The following is a 9,956-nucleotide window of genomic DNA, read 5'->3' on the forward strand; positions in this document are numbered from 1 at the left end:
CCTCCCAACCACCAACCCCGTCTCCCACCACCAGCTCTGGCACAGACCGTATAAGTCTGGCCAGCACTATCCTCGCCTCCCAACTACCAGTCCCACCTCCCACCACCAGCTCTAGCACAGACCGTATAAGTCTGCCCAGCACTATCCTCGCCTCCCAACTACTAGTCCCGCCTCCCACCACCAGCTCTGGCACAGCCCGTATAAATCTGCCTAGCACTATCCCCGTCTCCCAACTACCAGCTCTGCCACCCATTCTAGGCTAAGCTCCTGAGGATCCCTTCCTTCTGAACAGGATTCCTTTATGTTTATCCCACGCATGTTTGAATTCCGTTACCGTTTTCATCTCCACCACCTCTCGCGGGAGGGCATTCCAAGAATCCACCACCCTCTCCGTGAAAAAATACTTCCTGACATTTTTCTTGAGTCTGCCCCCCTTCAATCTCATTTTATGCCCTCTCATTCTACTGCCTTCCCATCTCCGGAAAAGGTTTGTTTGCGAATTAATACCTTTCAAATATTTGAAAGTCTGTATCATATCACCCCTGTTTCTCCTTTCCTCCAGGGTATACATGTTCAGGTCAGCAAGTCTCTCCTCATACGTCTTGTAACGCAAATCCCATACCATCCTCATAGCTTTTCTTTGCACCGCTTCAATTCTTTTTACATCCTTAGCAAGATACGGCCTCCAAAACTGAACACAATACTCCAGGTGGGGCCTCACCAATGACTTGTACAAGGCATCAACACCTCTTTTCTTCTGCTGGTCACACCTCTCTCTATACAGCCTAGTAACCTTCTAGCTATGGCCACCGCCTTGTCACACTGTTTCATCGCCTTCAGATCCTCAGATACTATCACCCCAAGATCCCTCTCCCCATCCGTACCTAGCAGACTCTCACCGCATAACACATATACCTCTCTTGGATTTCTACTCCCTAAGTGCATCACTTTGCATTTCTTCACATTGAATTTTAATTGCCAAACCTTAGACCATTCTTCTAGCTTTTTCAGATCCGTTTTCATGTTTTCTACTCCCTCCGGAGTGTCCACTGTGTTACAAATCTTAGTATCTTCCGCAAATAGGCAAATTTTACCTTCTAACCCTTTGGCAATATCACTCACAAATATATTGAACAGAATCGGCCCCAATACCGATCCCTGAGGCACTCCACTACTCACCTTTCCCTCCTCCGAGCGAACTCCATTCACCACCACCCTTTCGAGAATTAAATGCTGCTACAGTAGATTTCCTTTGTGTCTTCACCAATCTTTTTCTTCCCCAGGAACTCCATTCATTGGGTAAATCTCTCTTATCTGTACCCTTCTCCTCCACTACCTACTCCAGACTCTGTTCCTTTTATCTTGCTGCACCATATGGCTGGAATAGACTTCCTGAGCCAATACGTCAAGCTCCATATCTGGCCGTCTTCAAATCTAGGCTAAAAGCCCACCTTTTTGATGCTGCTTTTAACTCCTAACCCCTATTCACTTGTACAGTACCCATATATGTTTTTTTCATTCCCACCTTAGTAATTCCCTTATCCCTTATTTCTCCTGTTTGTCTGTCTTGATTAGATTGTAAGCTCTTTTTTTAGCAGGGACTGTCTCTTCATGTTCATGTGTACAGCACTGCATACATCTAGTAGTACTATAGAAATGATAAGTAGTAGTAGTAATAGAAGTGATTAATCACACTGAATCTTCAGAAAGGTAATTGGGATGTGCTACTTGTATGTATGGCAGCATTTATTATCTAGTATAAGCACCTGTGACCCACTGAAGGTAGACCCTTCTGGACATGATGACTGACTAAAGCAATGGACTACAGATTGCCACATAGCAATCATATACCATCATTTCGAGAAGGAAACACTCAGTAGTTACAGATGCACCAGAAATGTATATCTGTGTGGCACACCCATGGAAGGAGATGACTTTCCCTGCCAACAGATGATTGACCAGCATGTTTGAAGTGATAAGTACATAAGTAGATAAGTATTGCCACACTGGGACAGACCAAAGGTCCATCAAGCCCAGCATCCTGTTTCCAACAGTGGCCAATTCAGGTCATAAATACCTGGTAAGATCCCAAAAAATTCAATACATTTTATGCTGCATATCCCAGAAACAGCAGTGTATTTTCCCCAAGTCAATTTAATAATGGTCTATGGACTTTTTCTTTAGGAAGTTAACCGCCTTTACCACATTCTCTGGCAACGAATTCCAGAGTTTAATTACATGTTGAGCGAAGAAAACTTTTCTCCAATTCATATTACATTTACTACTTTGTAGCTTCATCGCATGCCCCCTAGTCCTAGTATTTTTGGAAAGAGTAAACAAATAATTCATGACTGCCCGTTCAACTCCACTCATTATTTTATAGACCTCTATCATATCTCCCCTCAGTCATTTTTTCTCCAAACTGAAGAACCCCAGACACTTCAACCTTTCCTCATAGGGAAGTCATCCCATCCCCTTTATCATTTTCATTGCCCTTCTCTGTACCATTTCTAATTCCACTATATCTTTTTTGAGATGTAGTGACCAGAATTAAACATGATATTCGAAGTGCGGTCGAACCCTGCACCAATACAAAGGCATTATAACATCCTCACTTTTGTTTTCTTTTCCTTTCCTAATAATACCTAACATTCTATTTGCTTTCTTAGCTGCCGCAGCACACTGAGCAGAGGGTTTCAACATATCATCAACAATGAAGCCGAGATCCCTTTCTTGGTCAGTGACTCCTAATGTGGAACCTTGCATTACGTAGCTATAGTTCGGGTTCCTCTTTCCCACATGCATCACTTTGCACTTGCTCACATTAAACGTCATCTGCCATTTAGACGCCCAGTCTCCCAGTCTTGTAAGGTCCTCTTGTAATTTTTCACAATGACAGTGGAATAACAGAGATCTGTGAAAGACAAACTACTTAGTAAAAGTTAGATGGGTTTGTGAAGATGAGGATCCAGCCTGATTAATACAATCATGCCAATATTGCCCAACAGAGTAATGAAATAGACCACCAAGAAGACCATAAAGAGCAGAATCTGCAGCTCTGGATCATATGTGAGTTCCAGGAGAATGAATTCACTCACTGAGGTCTGATTCCTGCCATTGTGTGTTCCATAGTTTATATCTGTTGGGATAAAGAAAGTAAGTATAGGTTTATCTAAAAAATATGAATCTCATTATTTTAGAAAGTATATTTTACTTTTTATTAGTTTCCTGTTCCCTCAATGAGTTGCTGTGAATCTGTTTCCTCACCAGATTTTTAGAACCTTCAGAAGTAAAACAAACATGTACATATTTCCTGCAAGATAAGTTACACATTTTGAAATAGAATATATTATGTTTCAGGTGATAGGAGCAGTCTGAGAATATTCCAGAAAAATATTATTTTGAACTAAAACCTGGAGGAAAACCTCTATGGCATTTAACTGTCATATATCAGTTTTACTGTACCTTTGCAAGGCACTCTAAGATAGTTCATTAACGTTCAACTTTAATAATTTTTAAACATGTATAAACCCACACTTACCATAGTTCTATACAGAGATCAACAAAATCCATACATAACAATTACAATAAAAACAACACAATACAATATAATTTTTGAAATCAGGATGTTTCCTCTGTGGGGCAGCACTTCACAAAACCAGAACACTGTACCAGTGATTTCATGGTAAGAATCCTGAAAGGGAACTTTAAAACAATACAGGAACATAAGACCTTTGAAGTCAGAATGATTAAATATTTTGATACCCACCAGACAGGACTTAACAAAGATCTGGGTTTTCTAGCCCATTCTAAACCATAAAATTGTATTGCTTTGTCACCTTCCTATCTCCATGCATATCTCCCTGTCCCTCATCCACCCAACTCTTCCTCTCACCTATCCACCCTCATCATGTTAGACTGTCACTGAAATGCTTTGATGTTTCACTTATATATACTGTCACCTACCATCATTTGCTTATTTGCGATCTGACGAAGAAGGGCAACCTTCAAACCCTAATCAAGAAATGTATTAAGTTATGTCCAATAAAAAAAAGGTATCAACTTATTTTCTTTTCCATATTTTATTTTGTTTTATTTCTATTGATTACCTAAGTTATATAGAAACTAGTGCAACAAAGCCTGTTTCGTCAAAAATGAAATGGGCCCTAGAAAGGCTCTCATCTAAGCGATTTCTCCTCTCTCCCCTGCCCTCTCCTCCATGTCCAGTGATTCTTCCCTCCCCTCCCCTCCCCTCTCCTCCCCTCCGTATCCTATGATTCTGACCTCCCCTCCATGTGCAGTGATTCTCCTCTGCCCTGCTGTCCCCTCCATATCCAAGGATTCTGGCCTCCCCTCCATGTCCAGTGATTTTCTTCTGCCCTGCCCTCCCCTCCGTGTCCCATGATTCTGGCCTCCCCTCCATGTCCAGCGATTATCCTCTACCCTGCCCTTCCATCCATGTCCTGCAATTCTCCCCTCACCTCCCATCCCCTCCATGTCCAACGATTCTCCTCTGCCCTGCCCTCTCATCCATGTCCCGCAATTCTCGCTTCTCCTCCCATCCCATCCACGTCCATCGGTTCTCCTCTGCCCTGCCCTCCCCTCCCCTCCCCTCGATGTCCCATGATTCTATCCTCCCCTCAATGTCCAGTGATTGTCCTGTTCCCTGCCCTCCCATCCATGCCCTGCGATTCTCCCCTCCGTGTCCAGCGATTCTCCTCTGCCCTCCCCTCCCATCCATGTCCCGCAATTGTCCCCTCGCCTCCCATCCCATCAAAATCCAGTGATTCACTTCTGCCTTGCACTCCCATCCCATCCATGTGCAGTGATTCTCCCCTCCCCTCCATGGCCAGTGACTGTCCTTCCTGCTGCCCTGCCTGTAAGCAGTCCATCTTACCTCAGGTCGGAGCGGTGGCAGGCAGGCTGGGCTCGCGTCACCTCCAGCTTTCCCTTGCCTTCCCTCTCAGTGTCCCACCCTCCTCTGATGTCATTTCTTCTCTACACCAGGGTGGGACAGTGAGAGGGAAGGGAACGCTGGAGGCGAACTGACGTCAGGAACATGTTAAGAACCCAGCCAGCCAGCCAGCCAGAGAACCCTGAGGTACAAATTATTATCATTAGCTACAGCTGGGCTGTAAACGGCCTGAAATCGGACTGCCTTCACGCTGGAATTGGCCACCTTTGAACATCGCGCTGACAGCCGCACAAGTTGCTTCCTACCTCCCTGACCGACAAGCTAGCTGGAATTGAACCTCAATCGGGCAAAGACTACACATCTCGCTACGGCTGACATCGTTAATCACAGTGGCGGGGCTACTTTTACCTTTGCTCGCCGCCTTGTTGGGTCCCCTAATTATCGCTAAGCTAGTGGCTTGACCATTGGTTCCAAGGCCTGCCTGGTCCATGTTGCTCGGTCGGTGCGGTGTTTGTTTTCTTTGTCCCTCTGCGGGCGGTCGGCGCTCTTTTCTTCACCGTTTTACGGGCAGTATCAGCGTGAGGGTGCTGAGTAGCGGGAGTCGGGGAGCTCGGAAGGGCGCCTCTCTTCATCTGGGCCGTTAATCCGTGGTTCACCTTCTCCCCCGGGTTAGCTGTTTGGCGGTGGCGGGAAAACGGTTCTTCTTGGTGCCTGAGGGTACCCAGATCCTGCTGCACGTCCTGCCCGACTGCTTCCTGCTGGTTTAGCTTCAACCCTGCTCCACGAAGCCTCTCCTTTGCTGCCATCTGCTGGGCTCTTCTGGTCTGGACATGCAACTTAATCTCAGCTTCCCTCAATTAGGATACCTTCATCTAGCTACCTGCTCTTGCCAACTTAACAACATTTCCAAGATTTGTCCATATTGGCCCTGACTGCACTTGCATGTTTTTTTTTCTTCCGATTTTTGCTCTCTGCATGGGTCCCGCACAACACCAACTAAACTAAAATTGCTTGGGGGACCTGCATACTGCTGTCATGGAGCTAGGTATGGTATTTGAGGCTGACATAGAGGCTGGAAAATATTTAAAGTTTGTTTTTTAGGGTGGGAGGGGGTTAGTGACCACTGGGGGAGACAGGGGAGATCATCCCCGATTCCCTCCGGTGGTCATCTGGTCAGTTTGGGCACTTTTTGGAAGCTTGGTCGTGAAAAAAACAGGACCAACTTTGTGTGGACTAAATGCTCGTCGGGGACGTCTTGCTTCTTTCCATTATCAGGCGCGGAGGTCCATCTGTTAACCATGCCCAGGAACGCCCCTGTCCCGCCTTCACTACCGTTCGGCCACGCCCCCGAGAATTTCGCCCCTCCCCGTGATGGAAAGCAGTTGGGGCCGTCCAAATTCAGCTTTCGAGACGGATGTCCATCTCCCGATTTGTGTCGGAAGATGGGCGTCTGTCTCTTTCGAAAATAAGCTGAATAACCATCTCCATCCCCTTCCATACCTCTAGATGAAATCACAGATTTGATCGAAGCGAGTTTTTCCGTCTTAGAACGTTGGGCCGAGGTATTCCTGTTTAAGATCAACAAAGACAAAACTCAGTGTCTTGTGCTTTCGTCCGTCCATGCCAGATTTTCCACCAACTCCCTTGTCATTGAAGACCAGACCCTCCCTATTTCACAGAGCCTTAGACTTCTGGGTGTTGAGCTGGACCCTCACCTGCACCTGGATCCGCAAGTGCAAGTGGTCACCAAGCGGATGTTCTATGCAATGTGGAGGCTGCGGCGTGTTAGGTTTTGTCTCACCAGAGAGCTCTTCCGCACTCTCGTTCACTGGCTAGTTCTGTCTCACCTGGACTACTGCAATGGGATTTATGCAGGCTGCCAGGAGCATCTACTGAGGAAATTCCAGACTGCCCAGAATACTGCTGCAAGACTCATCTTGGGCAAACCGCGCTTGGTTTATGCGCAGCCCCTACGTTTCAATCTACACTGGCTACCTGTGAGAGAACGAATCGCATTCAAGATCTGTACTTTGACACATAAAATAATCTACAGCTTAGCTCCGGAATATATGATTCCTCTAATAGATCTCCCACCTAGAAATGCCATCACAACAGCATGCACCTTTTTACAACTACATTATCCATCTTGCAGGGGTGTTAAATACAAGCTTCTTTTTGCCTCTACTTTCCACTACTCCAGCCCAAAGACTTGGAATGCTCTTCCCCTGTACCTAAAATCGCAAGCTGACCACCTTTTCAAGAAGCTGCTGAAAACGTACCTTTTTGAACAAGTGTATTCCATTAGTAATTCTGCTGTTTAGCCATCCTAATTGCTGCTAACGTTTTATCCTTATTCTACTGCTAAATTCATGTGTTGTATCTTTTAACTTTTGTAATTCATGGAAGCCACATTGTGTCTGCATTTGTGGGAAAATGTGGAGTAGAAATGAACCGTAAATAAATAAATAATATAGATAAAGGATATTGAAAAGTGTGTGGGATCTCATCATTCATAAGATGTGTTGAACTTGTAGATGGCCCATTCAGTTCATTGATTTTGGTGCCAATTCTGCACAAGACTATTGGTTTAGAGGATTAACTATTTTAACCAACATAAAAGGCAAGGAATCCTTTTATACCCTTTGGTATACAAAAACCATATCATAAAGTCCTAAAATGACAGCTCAACTTCAGCAACTGTATGGCATTTTTGTTAATAATGTACTAGCAATAATAATCATCACTAAAATGGAAATTAGTAAATTCTATACATTTTATTTGTGAAATCTTGTTAATTACAACACTTATGCAGGTGATGTCTTGCAGTTGTCATCTTCTGTAAAAGCTCTGAGACATAATCCAAGAAAAAAAAAAAACAGAATCCATGCAGAAAAGATAATAAGATACCAAACACTGAGCCTCCCTAATACAAATGTTCTTAGTAATAGCTGCTTGCGTATCACAAAATCAATATTTTGCTTTCTATCTTGAAAATGCTCAGATGAAACTACCATTATCAAGTCAAAATTCCGGGAGCCATCTATTAAGATGAAAATATCTTTGTGATTCTGGAATTCTAGAACTGTCTAGCACTCACATGCCAGGTCTCTTTGATGTCTGTTGTATTGATTTCATTTATTGACATCTGACGAATTACAGTGCACTCAATGAGACATGTTTTTATGCACTGCCTTCTTCAGGGCACTTGAGACTTCCTTGTTCCTTAAGCTGTAGATCAGGGGATTTAGCATGGGAATAATTACCGCGTAGAACACTGAAGCCACTCGATCCTGTTCTATGACATAGATGGAGGTAGGCCGTAAGTACATGAATAGAATTGTCCCATAAAATATAGCAACGCAGATGAAGTGTGAGGCACAAGTGGAGAATGCTTTGTGCCTTCCGCTGGAAGAATTCATTTTCAGTATTGTAGAAATGATATATGTGTAAGAGACGAGTATGATTGTCAAAGAACTCATTTCTGCAAACCCACCCAAGATAAACATCATCACTTCATTAATGTGTGTGTCAGTGCAGGAGAGCTTCAACAGAGGAGGGACATCACAAAAAAAAATGGTTAATCTTATTGGTCTTACAGAAAGGTAAACGAAAGGTGGAAATTGTATGTATTAGAGAATTCAAGTAGTCCCCAGCATAAGCTCCAGACACCAGCTGAATACAGACTCTCCTGTTCATAATGACCGTATAAAGCAACGGGTAACATATAGCTACATAGCGATCGTAGGCCATCACACCAAGGAAAAAACACTCTGTTGTCACAGAGCCTGCAAAAAAAAAACATTTGCACTGCACAGTTGAGGTGAGAAATTGCCTTGGTCTTTGAGAGGAAGGTAACCATTGTTTGCGGGCTGATGACAGTGGCATAACAGAGGTCTAGGAAAGATAAGTGACGAAGGAAAAAGTACATAGGAGTGTGCAGGTGAGGATCGAGCTGAGTCACAACAATGATACCAACATTGCCCAAAACTGTGATCACATAAAACAGAAGGAACAAGACAAAGAGGACAATCTGAAGTTTGGGATTGTCAGTCAGTCCTTGAAGAATAAACTCTGTTATGTAAGACTGATTCCTTTGTTCCATTTTTCTCATAATCTGTCAAGATAAAAGCAAATTGGAAATTCCTTAGGCATAAAAGAAAAGTGCTTCATTTTGTTACATTTAAATGAATGTTGGGATATCCTTTCAATGTGAACCAAGAGGATAATTTATTTTTTTATGAACTGTAGGACAGAATTTGCATTAACCCAAGTGTGATCTAAGTCAGTGTTTCCCAAGTCGGTCTTGGAGTATCCCCTTGCTATTCAGGTTTTCAGGATATCCACAATGAATATGTATGAAAGGGATTTGCAAATCAAGTTCATGCATACTTATTGTGGATATCCTGAAAACCTGACTGGCAAGGGGGTACTCCAGGACACACTTGGGAAACACTGATCTAAGTCATTATTTGGCAAAGTCAATTAATTAAAAAAAAAAAGATACATTGGAATTTGGGTTTAACACAGAAAAGCTTGAGTTAGAGTCATGAGCTGATATCTGAGCACAAGGCTTCTAACATAAAGGTAATTCCAAAGTTTTGCTCACTGATTCAGTAGGGTAAACATAAGCAAATAGGAAGTGCACAGAACTTGTGAGCTCACCAGACACTTACTGTGTTAAGAGTAGCAAGTACTGTACATAGGTCCAAGCAAAATAACATTGTTGGAACATATCTGCATATGTACTGGAATGTTTTTCTGCTGATAAATATTGGCATCACAGAAATTTCTTGTGCGTAGCATTTCTGCTGTGTCAATATTTATGTCCAGCACTTTCACAAATATATTTGTGCACAAGTCTGAGCAGAAACAAATTGTGTCACCTCTTCTTCTTTCTTAAAATGTCACAGGTACTGTTATATTAGCAACAAAAAGAAGAAAAAAAAGCATTAAATCCTACAGATGTTACTGCAGAAGAATGAGTTAACTGTTCTATGCCTCCTCACACCTGGTCAGGGCCGGTCCAACCCAGTAAGCGGGG

At 43.4% G+C, this 9,956-nt stretch overlaps 1 pseudogene; it reads right to left on the minus strand.

Moving 5' to 3' along the window:
• Nucleotides 1-8,079: 8,079 nt before the first annotated feature.
• LOC115460733 lies at nucleotides 8,080-9,017 on the minus strand (annotated as a pseudogene).
• Between the last annotated feature and the right edge of the window lie 939 nt (nucleotides 9,018-9,956).

The sequence above is a fragment of the Microcaecilia unicolor genome, chromosome 1 (assembly GCF_901765095.1).
Source record: "Microcaecilia unicolor chromosome 1, aMicUni1.1, whole genome shotgun sequence".
Lineage (NCBI taxonomy): Eukaryota > Metazoa > Chordata > Amphibia > Gymnophiona > Siphonopidae > Microcaecilia > Microcaecilia unicolor.